The sequence below is a fragment of the Teleopsis dalmanni genome, chromosome 2 (assembly GCF_002237135.1).
Source record: "Teleopsis dalmanni isolate 2A chromosome 2, ASM223713v2, whole genome shotgun sequence".
NCBI classification, from domain to species: domain Eukaryota; kingdom Metazoa; phylum Arthropoda; class Insecta; order Diptera; family Diopsidae; genus Teleopsis; species Teleopsis dalmanni.
In genome coordinates, this window is record NC_051847.1 from 49,423,629 (window position 1) to 49,443,815 (window position 20,187).

At 27.1% G+C, this 20,187-nt stretch overlaps 1 protein-coding gene across 1 annotated transcript in view; it reads left to right on the forward strand.

Annotated features, from left to right (window-relative positions):
* The window catches only part of LOC119679097 (long-chain-fatty-acid--CoA ligase 4-like), a 38,426-nt gene that overhangs the window by 738 nt on the left and 17,501 nt on the right, over positions 1 to 20,187 (forward strand). The window lies entirely within an intron of this gene.

Consider the following 20,187-nt stretch of genomic DNA (forward strand, 5'->3'; position numbering starts at 1 on the left):
GTGCTTCGACAACAATAACGACAAACCTGCTAAACAACAAATAATTTCCATTAAATCAATTAAATTCTAATTAATACAACAGGTAAGTTTGAGTTTTGCTAATCTATAATCGTATTAATTTTGTTATGAAATTTTAAACTTGTGTTAAAAGTATTTTGTCATGCAATAATGACGTCTGCTTTTTAGATGTTTTTGTGTAAATAAAATGTAACTCAGTTCTTCACCTCTTACTGTCTTACTGTATTGCTACTCCCCTTTCTTCAAAAACTATGTTTTCAAATTAAAATATTCTCAAACATTGGTCAGCAAGCAATTTTTTCTCTTTTATTTTATCTTCTGTTCATTTTGCACAATTTCAGGTCTCTCTGACACAACAATGCTGTGTGGTTGTCTTTATTTTCTCTTTTACACGTGGTTAGCAAAATTGTGCATACAATTTTTTATTTATTTTAAATATAATTATAAACAGTTGTAATAATTTTTGTTATATAATTTACTGCAGTTTTATATCAAATTAATAAAAAAAGCATATAAAAACTATAAGTCATTTAAATATAATTACATTAAAAAAATGTATTAAAACGGAATTTCACTAAATGTTGTGAATAATAAAACTAAATAAATAATAAAAAATAAATAAATAATACAAAATAAATAAATAATAAAAAATAAATAAATAAATAAAGAGACTAGCAATTGCTAACTATCTATTCAAATAAGTATAAAAATTCTTGAACCGATTTATATATATTTATTATATATATTATATTTATGTAAATGTATTATATATATTATATATATAATAATATATATTTATTATATATATTATAATATATATTTATTATACATATTGTAATACTTTTTATTATTATATTATCATATATATTTATTATATATATTATATTTATATATTATGTTTATACCAATTTTTTTTATACCCTCTATATATATAATGTGAAAAGTGAAAAATATTTTATCAAGAATTTTGTTTCACTCATATACTGTTTAAAGTATAAATCGGTCACTATATATATAGTGGTCGATATATATATATAAATATATATTTTCCCCTGTTGTACTACCAGTCGTTTGCTTGGCTATCTGATTTAACTCAAACTAATCATTACTTCTTGAGATAATTTATTAAAATATTATATAGTACAATTTTATGCAGTTTTGATTATTAAATATTTAAGATATTTGTCAAGATAGCGAAAATCTATTACTGTCAGTCATATAAACTGACAGTAATCGTGTTATAGCAGATTAACATATTAAGGCGCCGCCTTAACATTTTAGGGGCTTTCTTTTTTGAAGATCTTGGCGATCTTTAGGATCTAGCATTATAAGTATAGTCAACGGTTCCATATCGTTTTAACCCTTGGGTTTTTAATAATACGGTAGCACAATGGGCCTATAGGCCTAAGTGGATCCCCCTGGAATCGCCGGTATAACAAAAACGTAACCTAACCTATATAATCGTATACTCAGAATCTTGTTCTTATTGCATATTAACTTATACTGAAAATAAGAACAAATGTGATTATTAACGATTATTTATTCGCCTGCTTAACATAATCATAAGGTGTAAAACACCAGGAAAAAACATAAGGAATTTTTGAATTGATTAAAATTAAATTTAGATTTAAATATAGGTGATGTGTTTTATGATCACTAAGATTCAAAGAGAGCTAGATGGATATACGCCACTTTTTTCTAGCTGATATGTTCTATGATGGTTTAGATTTATAGAAAAATAGATGGAGATACATGATTCGTTCCCAGCTAAGATATTCTATGATGGGTTCGATTTAATAAAGGGTATATGGCGATATACGACTCGTTTTTTGTTTTTTCACTTTACATAATCGGAAGTTTTTTATTGTCATTTAATAAGAAGTAGTTCATAGAAGGTAGTCCATTTCAGAATTTATCTTGTAATCTTAATTTAAATATACATATTTATGCTATTAATATAAATAATACTTGTTCTTGATGTTTATCTTTGGAAATACATCAATTATTAATCATTAATTTTTAGGTTACTCCGATATTTTCATGAATATTTTTTGTAATAAGTTTATCACAGTCAAGATAGGTTACTATAATTACATTTCTCGTGTAATATTCTGGAACAGCTACTCCGTTGATTTATTTTAAATTTCAAAAAAGCTGAGTATGTCGCAATTTTCCATTAAAAACAATAACAGTTCATATCCGATATAGATCATATAACAATATTAATTTTAAGATAGTAAGGAAATATACGGTTAGTAAGGAAATATACATGTTATATATATACTATTAAGGTAAATTAGATTATTTTAAATTATTATTTGGATGTTTAGCAGTTTAACTGATAAGACTTCAGTAAATGGAATAATAATAAAAATATAGTTTATAGTGTAACTATCTGTCTAAAAGATTGTTGTGAATATAGATGAGTGTTGAATTTTATAATTTTTTAAGTTAGTAAAGAAGTGTCTATATGTCTATACATCCAGCAGCACATATGACTCTTCAGCACAAAGCTGATTTTCCGTTTACGCTAATTTAGTAACTGATTTAAGTAAATATTATGGATCCACCTAATCTAGCTGCACTTATGATCTTGCAGCATGATTCCGATTTTTCGGGTACGCCCGTTTCATTTTAGTAAAGTCAATCATTTCAAATAACTTTGAATATATGTTATAATTGTTTAATATTTACGATATCGAGTTTTAAAGATAGAAATTTTTATATGAAAACCATCAATGAGTAGAGTAGATCAATGAGGCTACAATATCAAGTATCTGATAAATGTAGCCGTGGAAATGAAAACATTCCGACTTGTCTTATCTGACGTGAAACAATACGTGCTAGTATTCGTTGATCTTTTTCTGTTATGTTCTTTAAGGTTCCTTAGATTTATCTGAGGTGAGTCAAACAATATTCATTCTTTTGCATTCGGTATTATCGCTTCCTTTGGGACTCGTTATGTTTCAGGCGTTTGCGTTAACGCTTTGAAATCAAATTAAAGTACATATTTTTGTTTTTGTACAACTAAGTTCCATTAACTATAATACATAGGTATTGTATTTTGTTTGCATCGTTATTATAGCTTAGCTGCAAAAGAAATTATTTAAACTTCAAAAATATATCGAATCTCTCAGTCTTTAATTTTCTTTGTTTAAATTTTTGTAGTATTTTTTCATGAATAGTTGTTTTTGTATGAAAATAAAGTTGACATGTGAAATAACATAAACAACACTGCATTGTATGACCTGACCCACTTAATTGAGTCCACTTACACCTCATTGTTGTGAATTTTTTCCATATCAATTGGCTTGTTGCTTTGTTTGAAGGTGTAAGTCGTTTAGCACAATTGCAAAAGGTTATGGGGTTACCATAGCAAGAGTGGAAACAATAAACACAGGTAACTGACTATACTAAAAAACCAATTGCATTTGAAGTTGGTGAAAATTTTGAATAAAAGAGTTCCAAGGCCTTATAACAGCAAAAAATTAGTTTTAGGTTTAGTACTTGCTAAAATTTTAAAATAAAATTTTTTTTAAAAATATATTTAGTAGAATTAAATCCTAATTGCGTAGTATTACAATTAATTATTACTTTTTTTAAAAGTAATAAATAAATTAGTATTTCATATTAGTTTAAAAATAAGTTTTAATCATAATATTTAAATTATATTATAATTTGAATACATTTTTCTTATATGCACTTTGTTTCTTATCTGCATTTGCAGTGCATTTTTAATTAGGAATAAATTTCATCTTATAAAATTTTCCATAGCACATTATAAATAAAATTAATTGAAGTAGAAAATTAATTAAAATAGAAAATTAATTTTGCATAATTACTAAATAAATTATTTATTTAAAACGGCTTTTTGAATATGTATTTAACACTGAATCATCCACCCACTATTAAATGTTCGCATTTAAGAGGAAAGAATAAGAGTACAAATAGTTCAAAGAGCACTTTTGCCCTTGCAACTTTGGTTACTCCTCTTATCAGTTGTAACCTTTGGAATTCTCTACGCGCACGTGCTGCCATGTGTTTTGCACCCAGCCATAAAGAACAACCATACACTAACAAAAATATAAAGTTGTTGCAGTTTAAATACCTCCTCAAAATCATACGATTTTGAATGATGCATTAAACAGCTGTGAGCTGTTCTTGGGTGGTTCCAAAAACCGTTTCTGTTAATTCAACAGACTGACTGACTCATTGCAGTTTCGAAATTGTTCTTCAACATTGAGTAGAAAATTAATAATAACTTATCAAATATTATTTATAAATAAATTAATCTGCTGGTAAAAATATATTCGTATATATTGTCAAATATACGTTTTTGTGCGGGTATATTTTATTATATGTGCCGACAATCACAGAAATTAGTAAAGACCTTTTATTTGCCCATAAGTATTTTTTTATATATTAATAATATATGGAAACTGCAGTTATTTATATTTATGTTAATATAAATTTATTATATGAGTTTGATAGCGGCTTAATTTCTTTTTGTGTACAAGTAGTGTTAAAGTTAATTTTTCTTATGATTGATATAAACTTATATACTATATTATATACTACTGTATAGTTCTAATATAAGCAATAGGCTTTTAACGATATTAAATTGTTTGCTGATGTAAGTAATCGTTTTAAAATTTAAAATAAATTGTATGACTATATAAATGATGAAATTATAATGAATTATTTCGAGATAAATATAAAAGTAGAAAGATGTATGATAAATCTATGAACTATATACTATACTAAACATCAAAAAAACTTTATTGATTATTTTTTTTATATATTAGGATAGGTAAGGTTGATAGAGTTTCTTGTGCTGGCTTAGATAAACCTAGTCCCATAGATACTAAGCCTCCTGTTATTATTTCTCTCCCCTTATTACTGAAATGAAGTTTCCACATTGCCTCCATTTATTCCTAAGAGGTGGTTTTAGTGGGTTTTACTCTAACACTGTGGTTGTTGATGCTTTTCGCCTACTGCAAAACAAAAAATGGGGTTTCTTAAAACCATACGGTGAAGTGCAGTTAGGCAACGTAATTTTATTGGTATTAAAACTTAGATCCTGACATTAACAAGATAATCAGTAATTTTGGTTGCAGCTTTAGAATAAGTTATAGTATCTCTTTTAAAAGTAGAAACATTGTTAAAAACTTGATCCGAACAGAAAACACTATTATTATTAATTTTAGATGTAGCTTTGGAATAGGTTTTACTAGCTTTTTTCGAAGTAGATATGTTATATAGTCTTGTTTTACTAACAAAAATTGTAGACTATTTTGTATATGAATCCGTAAAACCATCAACTGTTAGTAGAAAATCTAATTTATAAAAAAACTGATTAGGTATATTTTTAATAATCTCGTTGTCGACAGTAATTTGATTTTTTGTATCCATTAATCCGCAACGTAAGTACAATTGTAGTTTGCTCTATTAAAATATTCTGGAAATGTTGTGCCGTTTTAAACTACTTTAAACTACTTCTATTCTATTACTTCTATGTGTTTCTAACATTTACAATTTGGTATGTAGAATTGTAAGTTATAGAATATTTTGAAAACTATTGTCATTGTTTATAATTTATAAAAGTTATAAAATAAAATTATTACATGTAATAATAACAATACAAAAGTTACAAGACTGGGTACACTAGCAATTGTAAACTGTAGATTCTGTGAAGAGAATGAGGAGTCGGCCATACATGTGCTCTTAGTATGCCCTGCGCTAATGCACATACGGAATAGGCTCCTGAGAATGTGTATTCTTATGGCAGAGGCAATAAAACTCTGTAATGTAGATTTAATATTACTTTTTATTGCCGCAACAGGGCTTAGAGACCTACAAGACTGGGTATACTTGCAGATGCAAACTGTAGATTCTGTGAAGAAAATGAGGAGTCGCCCACACATGTGCTGTTAGAATGCCCTGCGCTAATGCACATACGGAATAGGCTTCTGGAAATGTGTATTCTTATGGCAGAGGCAATAAAACTCTGTAATGTAGATTTAATATTACTTTTTATTCCCGCAACAGGACTTAGAGACCTATTCTAAACCCATAAAGGGACACAATAGACCCTACCGTCGCAGTGTAACATTCCCTAACAATAATAACCATACAGTACAAAAGAAATTGTTTATGCAAGGGACCTTTAAATAACAAAAAGCAACTTAGTATGTGCAGAAACTATGTAAAAAATACCAAATTTGCAATAAAAACTATGTTGTCTAGTCTTCAATACGAGTTTCTTTGTATGTGAAATATGCATTAAGTACGCAGTAATTATACCATTTTTAGTATTTGATTTAATTAATTTTGTAAATCATGATGTTCAGGTTTTTTTTTATTTACTAAATGATTCACTAGTAATTCCAACATTATTATTAATTATAAAATGTATGAATGTTGAGCATTTTTATTATTAGAAACATCTGTGCTATTCAATCAAAAAATTTCCACATTGTTATTTTTTTCTCTAAAGACAAAATGTCTATGTTAAATTTTAAATTTTCTATGTTTTTACAACTTCATCTTCATTTATTTGTTGCTGCTTTTCACATATGTACATAATTTGATAAACCGGCACTTTTCGGTTTTTGTGAATTGGCTGGTTGGTTTTATGTATCTAATGCATGTATTTTTCATCCATGAAAATGTTAAATGTGGGTTTCTTTTCTTAACTCATAGTGTTTTCTCTCAACCTCAATAATTTTTGTTACTATTTCTCTTGTTTTCGCTCTTTGGCTTACTATTGGTATTGTTATATGCTTTTTATTGTTGGTGTAAGAAATACCTTTCCCCTGAATCTCATACGATTTTTAGACTGTATATGCAGAACATATTTACTTCAACTTTATTTTTTTTTTCAGTTGTCCGCAGCGCGTTGTCTACTTTAATTCAAAAATAGATATCAAAACCAAGTACAACTTTCCGTATTTTTACAAGTAATTCTTGTTATTGTTTTTGCTAATTTTTTTTCCCATTTAACCGTACTGCACCCGTAAATTTGTGTATCTTTTTCCTGCCGACCTTTTGTTTCGAATAGTCGCGTGCAAATTACGGGCATAAATATTTGAAGCGGTGCATAGCATTTGACAACCCTACCATGGAATGAATATCTCAAATATATCTGAATATATGAAATTATAGCTTGAGAATGCAGGTCACAAATTCAGATACTTTCATGAAAGCAAGTTTATTATTTTTTATTTTAAAAGTAAAAATGTTGCTTTGGGTTTACGTTTTTTACATTCGTGGTATTTTTGACTTGTGTAATTAACTACTTTTTTTAATATATTTGTTTATTTCGTTTAAAGATTTGGCACAAGTTTAATTGGCAATTTTTATATTTTGTTTTTATAGCTTTTATTTTCTCTATTCGCTTTATTCATTGTTTTTCCAGTTAAAAGTGAATAAATTTTTAGATATGTTTTGGTTATTTTTATTTGACTTGTTTTTTTTTTTTTTTGTTGTTGAAATTTTTATTTTGTCTATTAATACTTTCTCTAAGTGTGTTTTTTGTTTACAAATTTTTGCAATTTTAACAATTTTCCTGCTTAAAAAGAAAAAAATATTCCAAAAACTAAATTATTAGAATCCACAGTTGGTTTAAAAAACCTTTTAAAAAAGATTAATTATCTATGTATGTTTGAGAACAATATCATTTTTTGGAGATATATTTCATGATCTGCGCTTATGTTTAAAAAACTATTTAAAGCAGTAAACTTTGAATGCTTTTCCAAACACTAAGCTAACTAGCTAGTAAGCTAAGCTAAGAACCCACATTTTTGTTTGAGATTGTTTAAAAAAGTATTTAAAGCAATAAACTTTGAATTCTTTCCCAAAGACTAAACTTAATAGCTTAGAAATGGTAGAATAAAACAACCATTTGAGTTACAATAAATCTCATATAAAAATTTTGTAATTTGTGCATGTTTAAGATCAAAATCGTTTTTTGCAGAAATATTCCTGAATCCAATATTATTAATTTTATTTCTAGATTAGATTGTATACATAAGCAAGAATATATAAATCATGCAACAAATAATGCCTCTACAAACAGAATACTATTAAAATTTAATAATTAAAAAAAAATATATATATATGTTAATTAATTAATTCAATTATTCTACAGCTGGTTTATGATTCCGTTCTAATATAACACAGCCAGAGAATTTGTAAATAAAACTTTCACATTAAAGTAACAAAACTCCAGAAAAATTTGCGAACATAAAAGTCAAGTACAGCTTTGGGTCAGTTGGTCAAGGAACGCTGAGTCTGAGCTTCAAATTTGGCAGGGCAAGAGTTCGATTCTAAGTACTTGCAGTCTTAAAAAATTATTTATGAATAATTAAATACAAGAATTATTATAGGTATTTGGCCATACTCGAAATAGTTGTATGGTCAGCCAAAAATTCAATTTAATTAAAATAATATAAAATGAATTTTTGTTGTTGTAATTTACTACTGTTAAAAAAATCTCTTTATTAATTTTATTTATAAAACTTATAAAAGAAAATAACTTTGAATTCTTTTACAAAAATTAATCTGTAAAAACCAACATTTATATATATATACTAGTGGACCCGACAGACTTCGTTCTGTCAAAAAGATTTGGAATGTGGCAGTTTCTTGTTCCTACCTATTTTAAAATCTCCCGAACAGAACAGTCACCCCGGTGTGTGGGGTTCAGCTCGGGTGACCAAAGTATCTTCTCTTCCAAGAATTTTGGTCACCCTTCTGGGATTCACAACAAAACCCCGACTGGGTTGTCTGCCAGAGGGTTTCAAACTAAGAGGCGAACTTAGGGTTCAAACCTGATTACAAAATAATCTAAAGGGACAGTGGAAACCTAAAGGTGACAAATATATAATAAGTGGGTAGCTCGCTTGGATAGTGGAGATAATGATCTGCAAAGGAAGTCATGGGGATTTAATAAACCTACAATAATCAACAACTTAGTACAACACACAAACTCATCTATTCTCGTTATGTTCTTGTCTTCTTATATGTAAAAATGAATCGAAAAATGTGTTTATAAGCGCATAACTCAACAACACTTCGACCAATTTGGAATTAGCAATAATTCGATTTTTTCTCGCCGTTAAAACCATCCTTGGACTTAAAAGAACATTAAAAAAAAAGAATTGACCAAATTGGTCCAGGTGTTGTTGAGTTATGCGTTTACAAACATATTTTGCGATTCATTTTTATATCTAAGATATACTATGTAGTACTATATATATAGTAATATATTTTCTGAACAGAAATGAATTTGTCTGATGGTTCATAAAATATACAAATATAACTCAATGCTTCAATACTTCAATACTTTTATCTAAATAAAAAATGGTCAATTATTTAGTTCGAGTTTTTGTTTTTTTAACTTATTTTTATTTCCAAAAAAAGATTTTTTATGTAACTAAAATTTCGGTTTAGTTTTACTTATATATGTATGTACTAAATAACATTTAGATTTTAAATTCTACAATTTGTTTTACATTTTGGGAAGATTTATTTAATATTGTGTTATTTTTTTTTAAACTTAATTAAATAGGTTGACGTATCGCAACATAAGTTGCAATCGTGAGTTGACACAAACTTAATTAACTTTCCAATTTTTTCATTTATTCTATTGAACTTGATCATGAGTTCTAGAACTTGTTCAAAAGCATATACATAAAACAGTGCTGATGTTTGACCTTAAATTCATTGCCATCATTTATTTAATTTATTATTAGAGCAGCATTTTATAAATAAAGCTTGAAATATTTATGAAATATAAAATATTTTGCATAGCTTATTTAAATTTCCTATACTTAACGAAAGTTGAGTAAAATTAGAAAATGAATATCATAGAGAAATGTAGAAATTATAACTCTTCAAGGTTTTGTTTATATAAATAAAATTTAAATAATGATGCATGTACTTAAATAAGATTTTATTTTTATATATATAAACATTTTCAAATCTTACCTTTGTATTAGAGTGTTTTGCGCAGAGATGTTTACATAGTTTATCTATATACGTTGAGAAGTTTATTAAATAACTTATTATTTTTATTATTATTATATCTTATTATTCTCTTATTGGTGATCACTAAATCTGATGTACGATAATCAATTATTTGTAATATTTTACTAGGGAAATGCGAGAACTTTTGCTACGTTATAGACATTAGTTAGTCTTGGTTGGTTTTAAAAACTCTAAATTTAGAGTTTCTAAATCTGTTTAATAGCGTAAAAGTGTCGTTTTGTTACCACCCACTTGGAGATGAGATTCACGACGCACCTGTTAAGCTTAACTGTGATCTAGATTAAAGAGATTATTTTTTAAGGTCTATATCTCAATTACTTGTCAGACTCTGTCAGACTGTCAGCCTTAATCTAAACCTAATCTAATTCTAGGTTTTTTTCTTATACCATCTCTCATCTTCTGCAATTTTGGTTGAAAAGGATGCCCATTCTTTCTCCATAGCTTTTACCTTGAACATGTTAATTTAAATTTTTTGCAAGCTACTATAGTTTTTCATTTATATTTCGATAAGCCTCCGATCTTGTTTGGATCTGAATATCTACTGTATTCATTTCAACACATTTTTTTCTCTTTTTTTTAACTTTTAATGTTGTTATTATTCATATTGTTATACTGTATGGGTGAGTAAATATAAAATTCGCGGAGAAGTTGGTAATACTTGGTGCTAACACTATTGTCGTAGCTATAGATCAATAGAGAAACAGGAAAATGTTGCTCATTTGCTCTGTCACGCCAGAAGAAGCATATCAATTTCAGGGTTTATCTTTCTCAAATATTTGTCTGATGTTACTATTATATATGATAAAAATATTGCCTGCTTTATTCACGCAACAATGATTTCTCAGTTCGAAATAGAGATATCTTTACTTAAGTGTTTTAGAACAGTTAGCATGGTGTTCTAGGCTTGTTTTCATCCCGTGTGTTAGCTGTGGCTACCACTTATATTTATAATATGTTACTGTTGTTGTTTTTGTAGATTAACATATAAATATAAATCAAGATCTAATTTTTTTTGTTAAACATTTAAAATAAAGACAAATTGCTTCAAATTTTCCCTTTGTTATTGAAATGTAATTGTGTCAGTCCAGCTATGTTTAGTATCTGATTTAATTACCTGACGTTAATGCGAAAGTAAGATCACTGTAATATATGAAAATGGTAATTATAAATGAGCGGATTTGAGGTTTTTATTTTATTGTGTTTAGATTTGTAAGATGACTTTGATACATGGAATTGCTCCTTATTATTTAATAATACGTATTAGATATTGTTTTTTATTTAATCTCATTTAATAATTTTATTTAATCATATCCGATCTATACATATAAACGTATTTTTTAAAGGTGATCCGTGAAATTTAATTATACATATATTATATATATATATTTATATTTAATATGTGCTTTGAAATCATTATTTTTTATTATGAAGTTCAGGTTTTGTTTTTTATATTAGTCAATGGTTGATTATAAACGTTTTTTTTTTGCATATCCAATAGTTAATAAACATGTGTTTTTATATTTTTTCATTAAATAATTTAATCATAACAACTATAAAAACAGTTTTCTCAGTATTGCCATAAAACAGCTGGGAGGATCCAGTTTCGAGTTTTTAGTAAAATGTCTCCTTTCTTGGAATGAGTCGAACAGTCGTGCAAATCAAATCGCAAAGTAATGACTATGAACTTATAAGAAATTATTTCTCAGCTGTTACATTTTCTTTGTTTTATATGTTTTATTTTTATTCAAGTACACAAATTGTCTAGTAAATATTTAAAGCGAAATATATACATATATCATATTAAACAAAATACGCAATCTTACAGTGTACATGTTATATATATATTCGCTGTAACGTATGGGATAGCCCGTACATCCCACACTATTGTTCTTCTGCAACATTCACAAAGTATCTGAATGTGTTTAATTTACAAATGCGTCTTTGTTCTAGACTTTTAGTATAAATTCGGTAGTACTCGATATACAAAATAATTGCAGAGGAAGAGAAGGGTCGGAAGAGTTACATGTCTACCAACATCTCATAGTACAGTTTCAATTGCTTTATTTAAATTTGTTTTTTTTTGTTGTTTTTTTTTTTTGACTTTGCTTTTGTAATGGACTTTGAGTTTATGTCATACGATTTTTATATAAATTAGCGCTACTAGCGTTTATCACTGCTTCCGCTATTTTTTTTTCTAAATTTTTACCTAAATTGTCTTTGTTTCTGTCTCATTAAATGAAGCTTTAAAAATTTGCATATGAAGCGTAAATTAGAACTTTAAAACTGTCCCGAAATTGTGATGACGTGTTAAGTTGTATTGTGGAAATCATAATTTTAGCAATTTTTACAGTCGAACTATATCGGCTGTAGTGTAGTGCCTTTTCTCAATTTTTGTTTAAATATTGAGTATTTAAATTATTAATAATTAATAATTAATTATTAATAATTATTAAATAATAATTAATTATAATTATTAAATTATTTGATTTGATTGCAATAATCAAGGTGATTGTAATTTATAGTTCCCGTATATCAACTGAAATAACATGTCAAGATGTCTTATTTTATTATTGAGTTTAAAGTTCAGTTTTTAATTAAATTCTTAATATGTTTAAAACATTTTTTCTTGTTTTTGCGCTAATAAATCTCGAACACTACGTCTATATCTTTCACTTTGTAACATCAAAGTGCTATCGTATATAACTACAATCTTAACTATAAAAATATATTAAATTTACGTAGTTATTGTACTTTGATTCAGATAAACTGTTTGTGTCGAAAATATTTAGATTAGTCATAGGATTTAATATGTACTATAGCACGCACCTAATTTTTATTGTGACGAAAGATGATTTGTTTTAAACATAAGATTTTTTAAAACTTTTAAATATTTGTTTATGCATTAAAAAAAAACCTATAAACAAAACTTTGAACACTTTAAATATTAACGATTTTTTGTAACTTTTCTTAATAATAATTTTCAGTAACTACTGACCAATTAGTCCGTTAAAAAACAAAACTATTATTAAAAATACTTGGTCATTAAAACAATTAATTATTAAAGCAATTAATTAGTAACCTTTTTTATAATAGTAATTGTAGTTCTCATTAATTTGAATCTAGTATTACTTATATTTACAATGACGTTGTATTGTCTCTTTTCTAAATTGTCTTTTTTGATTTTGTAGTGGTGTTAAAGGGTTAGTAGAAAATTTTTATTTTAAAAGCTACGAATATTATATATTGAGTACAGTTGCCTTAGACATCCTTTATCGAAATATCCCTCTTTTCAATTTAAAAAAAAGTTTTCCTTTCCCGTCCATATATAATTTATTTAGTCCCAACAACTAATTAAAAAGAAATTTGAATATTTCCTAAGACCACTGATGATGAGTACTTGGCAAAACTCGAAACAGCGTTGTATGGTCAGCCAAATTTTAATAAATTAACTAAATTTTTGTTCTTGTCCTATCTTTGCTATTCGAATTCTTCTAACTTTTAAAAATAGCTTCTTTTTCCTCATAAGAAGCGTAGTTTTTGTTAAAAATAATTAACTTTATTAAATAAAATACTTATAAAATCAAATTTTAATTTTAATTGTGTTTTTCGTGGTAAATGTTATTTTTCTTTTTATTGTGAGGAGTGTAAAATTAGAAAATTTTAAACTTTCAATAGTATTTTCTATATTTCAGTCTAAAATTTTTAATAAGTATAATTGTTAAATATTAAATTGTATTCTAAATACCCTTTTTCTTTGCTTAATGAAAATTGAGTTAATGTATAAAACACTTTTACTCAATAGTGTCTGTGACTACTTGTATGATCCATTGTAACAAGACCTCTAAGAAGACTTTTCAAGGTACCATGGTACATTAGGATGAATGACATATAGCCCTTAAATTATGTACGAAAACTAACAGAGTTACCAATACCGCGTTATCGAATCTCAGACTCAGGTTACAGGTTCCTCGGGGAGGTATGCAGATCTGAAGTCAATTATTGCTTAGTCTGATGAAGTGATAAACAATAATCCAGTCAAGGCATAAAGAGGGGTTTTGAAGATACCTCGCATTTAATAGAGAGTAAAAGTGCTCAAGTGCAGTGGCTCAACTAGCTTCAACGTAATAAGCGCTGATAACAAGAATATTGATAAATTTATTCTGGTAAATTTACAGAAGTATGATTTGAAGCCCAGGACAGCTTGCTGATGGAATATATAATATATTGCATTTAATTTGTATTTCAATTAAATACTGATTCCCAAGTTACCGCAAAAGTTCTATAGCATTGAATACTGGATACATTTAAAAATAACTTTTCTTTCTTTGTTCTGGACAGAGTGTAGAAACTTTTCTTTCTTTGTTCTGCACAGAGTGTAGTGGTAATGGAAAATTATTCATTACAGTTCATTTTATCAAGAAAAGTCTAAATAACAATAAATTACATACCAAAAAAATAGCTAAAACGGGGTTAATAATATAATGTATTTTGGTTTTGCATGATTATCCTGCTGTATTGAAATTCAAGTATTACGTGTATTGTTTCAATTATTCTTTTTCCGAGTAAATATTGCAATTGATTCCTCCCTCATATATGCGCTATTTATAGTTTTCTACTTCTGTTCATTTTATACTTCACATTAAGTTTTTTGGAGGTGCCTGATTGTCTCTTCACGAAGTATACGAAGTAAGCCAAATATGCTAGTTGTTAGTTCAACCTATAGTTAATTTCTTGACCATACAAGTGGAAGAAAGCAGAAAGGGTGGTCGGATGTTATCAGCTGTTGCAATATATAAAATGATAGTAGAAACAAATATTGAGTTATTCATATTGAGTTATTCAGCATATCTCACATATATAGTGATCATATATAGTTAATCACATATAGTTAATTTCTTAACCATACAAGAGGAAGAATGCAGAAATTATTTTATAATTTAGAAAGGTGGTCGGGTGTTATCAGCTGTTGCCATAAAGAAAATTATATTGGAAACAAATATTATTGCGCTATTCATTTTCATTCTTTATGACGTCACTCAGCATATCTCACATAATATTTATTAAGATACTTGTTTTTATGTGAAATTTTTAGTCAATAAATGTACACGTCATCACTGACGTGTCACTTCATTTTGTGTTCACTCATTGATATAGTTTCCTTATATGACGTGGTTGAATATTCTTCGAGTGTATAATGACGTGTATTATAATTATAAAGTGTAATTCGTCCACAATTTCATCAAAATAGTTTCATTTTAAAATAGTAAAGATTGAATCTTCATTTTATTATTTTGAAAATTATTTGAAATTACGTATGTACCCAATGAATCATTCTCTGAGATCTCGTGTTCTATTAGTCGGTTTTATTTGTTGTAATTAATGAATGCGATTAAGAGATTCAAGAGAACTTCTAAAAATAATTTATGAAAATAAATTAATTTGGAATTAAGTTTTAAGTTAATAAGATTTGAATATCTAATTTTAAATAAACAAAACGTATGTGTTGTGAACAAATAGCATAAATTTCTCTAGAGGTTATTTCATCTCAAATGAAATTTTTATTTATATAATATTCTCAAATAGTCACGTTTTATTTTCAGTAAATAGTGATTCGTGTTTATATTTCAAGTTTACAATTATAATTAAATTTAAATACTAAACATGTACATATGATAATCGCTAAGCAGAAAATATTTTTAAAATCGCAAGAGACATTTTCTCAATTAAAATAAAAAATATTACCTTAACTTTTTAAAAAGCAAAAAATAAAAAATATTGAAGTAAATTTTAATGAAATAATTTTATATAATACATGCATTTATGTGCAATTTCTAAAGTATGATGCTATCATAATTTTAGTAAATATATAATAACATTGAGGTATAATAAATATTTTTTTTTTTTAATTTTATAAGTATAACCATATGTTCATGTGACTGAAATTTTAAATTTCAAAAAATCTCTATTAAATTTTTATTAAATTTAAATAAATAATTTAATGTGACTGTTGTAATATAAGTCACAATTTTAAGAGCGTTCTGTTATAGCTAAAGTTCTTTTGTTATAGCTGATTTGTAATACCTTCAAGAAGATTGTGCAATTACACCATAATTGTGTATTATTGTGTAACTTTTATATTGTATTATATATATATATCATATATAGTTTTGAATTGTTCAACTGAGACCTGACTCATAGGTTAAGTTAGGTTCAGACTGTTGTCAGTACTTCCACTTAAAGTTATATATTGCCTATTGTGATGCCCTCAAAAATTTTTTCCGGGAGAGGCGAGTAACTAACTTCTTCAGATGAAGTTGAAGAGATCCGATAATTTTGCTTTCGTTATCTCTTCCAAGCCTGTGAAATAGCAATCCGCAAGACATTGAAGTCGCCTTGTCTGCAGTCCTGGATAGAGACACAGACAGTGATTGATAGATTCTACTACCTCCCTTTCATCTTGGCAACTCCTGCATAATTCAGACTTGTGTCATAAGAATTCCTTTAAATATTATAAAATAAAATTTGTAGTTATTTAAAGGTTATATCATTTGTTATGTGGATATAGACAATTTTAGGATTTAATAAGTTATTTATAGTCTTTTATTATAAAAAAGTTTAGCATGATAAACAGTTTCAAAACATTTAAAAAAGGGTAAAAAAAAATATTGTAAAAAACATTAATTTCCGCATACTTTTTTAATAATTGTAATTATTTTCCACATTTGGTTAATGATTTTAAAAATGGACCTTAACGTTTCCACATTTTACATTTAGAGTCCCTACAGAGTATGTGATTTGGATCGCACACCATTTGAACGTAAGTAAAGCATATGAGATTGCTATAAGTTGGAGAGCATAAAGAATTTTTTTGTTCTTATAATATATATGATATACTTTTATTTTTTATATAAAATGTAAAAGCTAAACAAATTACATTCAAAATATAGTTTTTTAAACAATTATTACTTGATCAGTTTTTATTTTGTATTATACTCGGGTTATTTAAGAAAAAAGTGATTAAAACTAGAGTTAATTAATAACTTAACATAGAGGTGTCTTAGACCACCATATTTGGAGAATATTTCGCCGTTGTCTGTATAGATATAAATATATACAATATATATATGTATAAGTGTTTTTGTGTTTGGTTGTTGAGAGGTGTGTGTACACACCTGAGTATGTTAAATTCAACAAAGCTAAAATATTTATTAATGGGTGTAATACTTCTTGAAAAAAAATTATATTTGATTTTCGTAGTATATTTTCCATACAATATGTATAAGAGTTGGGGGCTCTATTCTCTTTTTGTATTTTAAAAATGTTTATAATAGCTTTCTCTTTATTTCTTAATTTTTCATTGTAGAAATTTTCATTTTATTTACAAATTTATCTCTAAATGAACAAATCGCCAAATGATTCTAATTCCCAAATAACACTTTTTTAGAGTAGAGTTAATCTCTAATTAAGTACAACGAGGAAAAAATATTTCGTTAAGAAAAATAACTAATTAATATTTAATATTCTCAATAGTTAGTATGTTAGTATGTTATTAAAAGTAATCACTGTTATATATTTACCAATGTACACTCATTATATTAGCGTATAGAAAACACTCAAATGTCAATTGGAACTGTCATTACTTTGGACCCTAATGCACAAGTTCAAACATTTACTAGGTAATTTCTGGTGAACATCAGATGTGAATTCGCGTGCATAGCAAACAGTTTTGTATCGTTTTTTCCATTAAACGTTTTATGTTTAAATTGTTTAAGCATTCACCGGATAAAGTAATTGAATTTTGCACTAAGTTGTTGTGGGGTTAAAGTGCACTACTCATATTTAAATTACTATAAATTTGCTACTTGTGTAGTGCTTAATAGATTTTAATGTAGTGTGATAATCTTATATCATCAGACATTTTACACTAAGTAGTTTAGTGCTGTGTGTCTACTCTTTACTTGGATTTGTCATAATTTATTTGTTTTTGTATAATATCGCTACCGATTTTCCAAATTGATCATTTTGATAAAAAAAAAATACGAGAATACGATATGAAGCTGTCGACCAAAGCTAATGAATGATTTAGCAAGGTTATAAGATAATTTCTCAATTGAGACAATGTGATATAAAGACGGAAATCAGGTATAGTTTTCTTCTACTCAACAACATATATCATGAAATGTTTTTATGTTATAATTAAAAAAAAAATAGTTAAAGGTCTTTGCCAATTGTTTTAGTCGTAATGTAATAATAAAAGAACATATATAACTGAGCACAGCAACTTTTAGGTTGGATTTCGTAAATTAAATATGTACTCTGTAACATTGTCAGATAGTTCAAGTGAAAAACAACGGACTTTGTTGTTGATTTTTAAATCATTTTAGCTATTTTCACTCATATTAAATTGTCTTCCATTGTTTTTAAAAGTGCTTTCAATTTTATAGCTGAGTACAAAGTTTACACAACGTAAGATGTATTTTCAAGATTTCATAGTTTTTTTTTTAATAATTTTTTTGAAATATTTAATTTATTTTGCTTATAAAAATAATCTATAATTATTTGGTTCATAACTATAAGCATCTCATACACATACAAACTTATATAAAATAAAATTTAAAATTTATTTGCTGTCAGAGTATTATTCATTTCAAAACATAAAATCTATTTAAAATAATAAGTCGCTAAAAATATTTTTTATATATTTATTACTGCTACTACTACTACTACTATATTGATTTCCCCCACTGGGGCATGGGACCTCATATATTTATTATAAGGCTTTCATTATTTCCTTTTTCAATATCTTGTTTATTCCTTGCACTTCATCACTTTGTAAGATTTATAACAAATACATCATATTAGAATCGTTTCTATAATAAATAGAGTAGATACAAATTGTGATGAAGTCAATAAACTCTATTTTTATAAATGCTGTTACAAACATACTAGTTGGTTGCAGTGGTAGGTCTGCACAAAATTTTTGCTGACCTCAATTAGCTTTTATTTTTTTTTTACCATTTTGCTACCACAGTCTTTGCAATAACCCTTAAGATAGAAAAAAAACTCGTCGAATTTAGATAATTTAATAGGTCTTTCCTTCGTAACGAATAATAGTCTGAGAAGCTGTTAAAAAAGTACTTCCCTATAAACTCTATTTCGTCTGGAGAGCAGAGTCGGGCATTCACAAAAAATAGTTCTTTTTTCCTGTAAGTTTCCACAACTTCTGACTATTAAAAGGTCTCTGAATAAAGGTTGCTATACAGCAGTGATCTCAATTGATATGAACGAATTTAATTTTTCTTAACAATAGGTAAAAATATTTTAAATCAGAAATTTAATAAACTAATTTAGTTGGTGAAAGTCACAAATGCTTTTTTCAGCGCGTAGAAATAAAATCTTAATCTTTAGAGTAGTTTTTTTTTTGCGGTAGGTGGAAAGCATCAGTCTGAGACTTTAACCTACTAAAACCATCTCTTAGGAATGAATGGAGAAAATTTCAAAGGGAATGTAACATCTTCATTCTAGTAATTAGGGGAGATAGATATGAACAGGAGGTTTAGTATCTAGAATACTAAACATGGGCGTGACTAAGATCACGAGAGCCGCGGTTGTGGGGAAGGATGATGAAGGAATCAAAGTCTCGCTTATCGAAATCTAGTGAGATATTGGGAGGTTTGTAGCGCTTGTAGAGGGTGCCAAGGGAGGTGAGCGGAGAAAGCGGGGGTGAGGTTATATTAAACACTAACTCAAGAAACCACAACAACACACAACACCAGGTTTTTATATAGGTATCTAATAGATATAGTGATGTTGATTATGTTTTTCTACCAGTTCTAATCATATCCTCAATTCTGAGAGGTTGTACTGAGATCATGTTGTATCATAAGGGATTAATTAGGTCTAAGTGTGTCGCCTGTAATTTAAACGTGGACGCCAATGTCGAGCTACCTATCTATTGAAATCTATTGATAATCTATTGATCATCTAACATTTATTTTAATTAATGTATAAGGGAAACTATTAAGAGGCTTTTTTATAATCATTCCTTTTATAATCAATCCTTTTTAATTTTGCAGTTAAGCTTGCATTTCTCAGTTTTTCTCTTAGAATCAGTAAAAG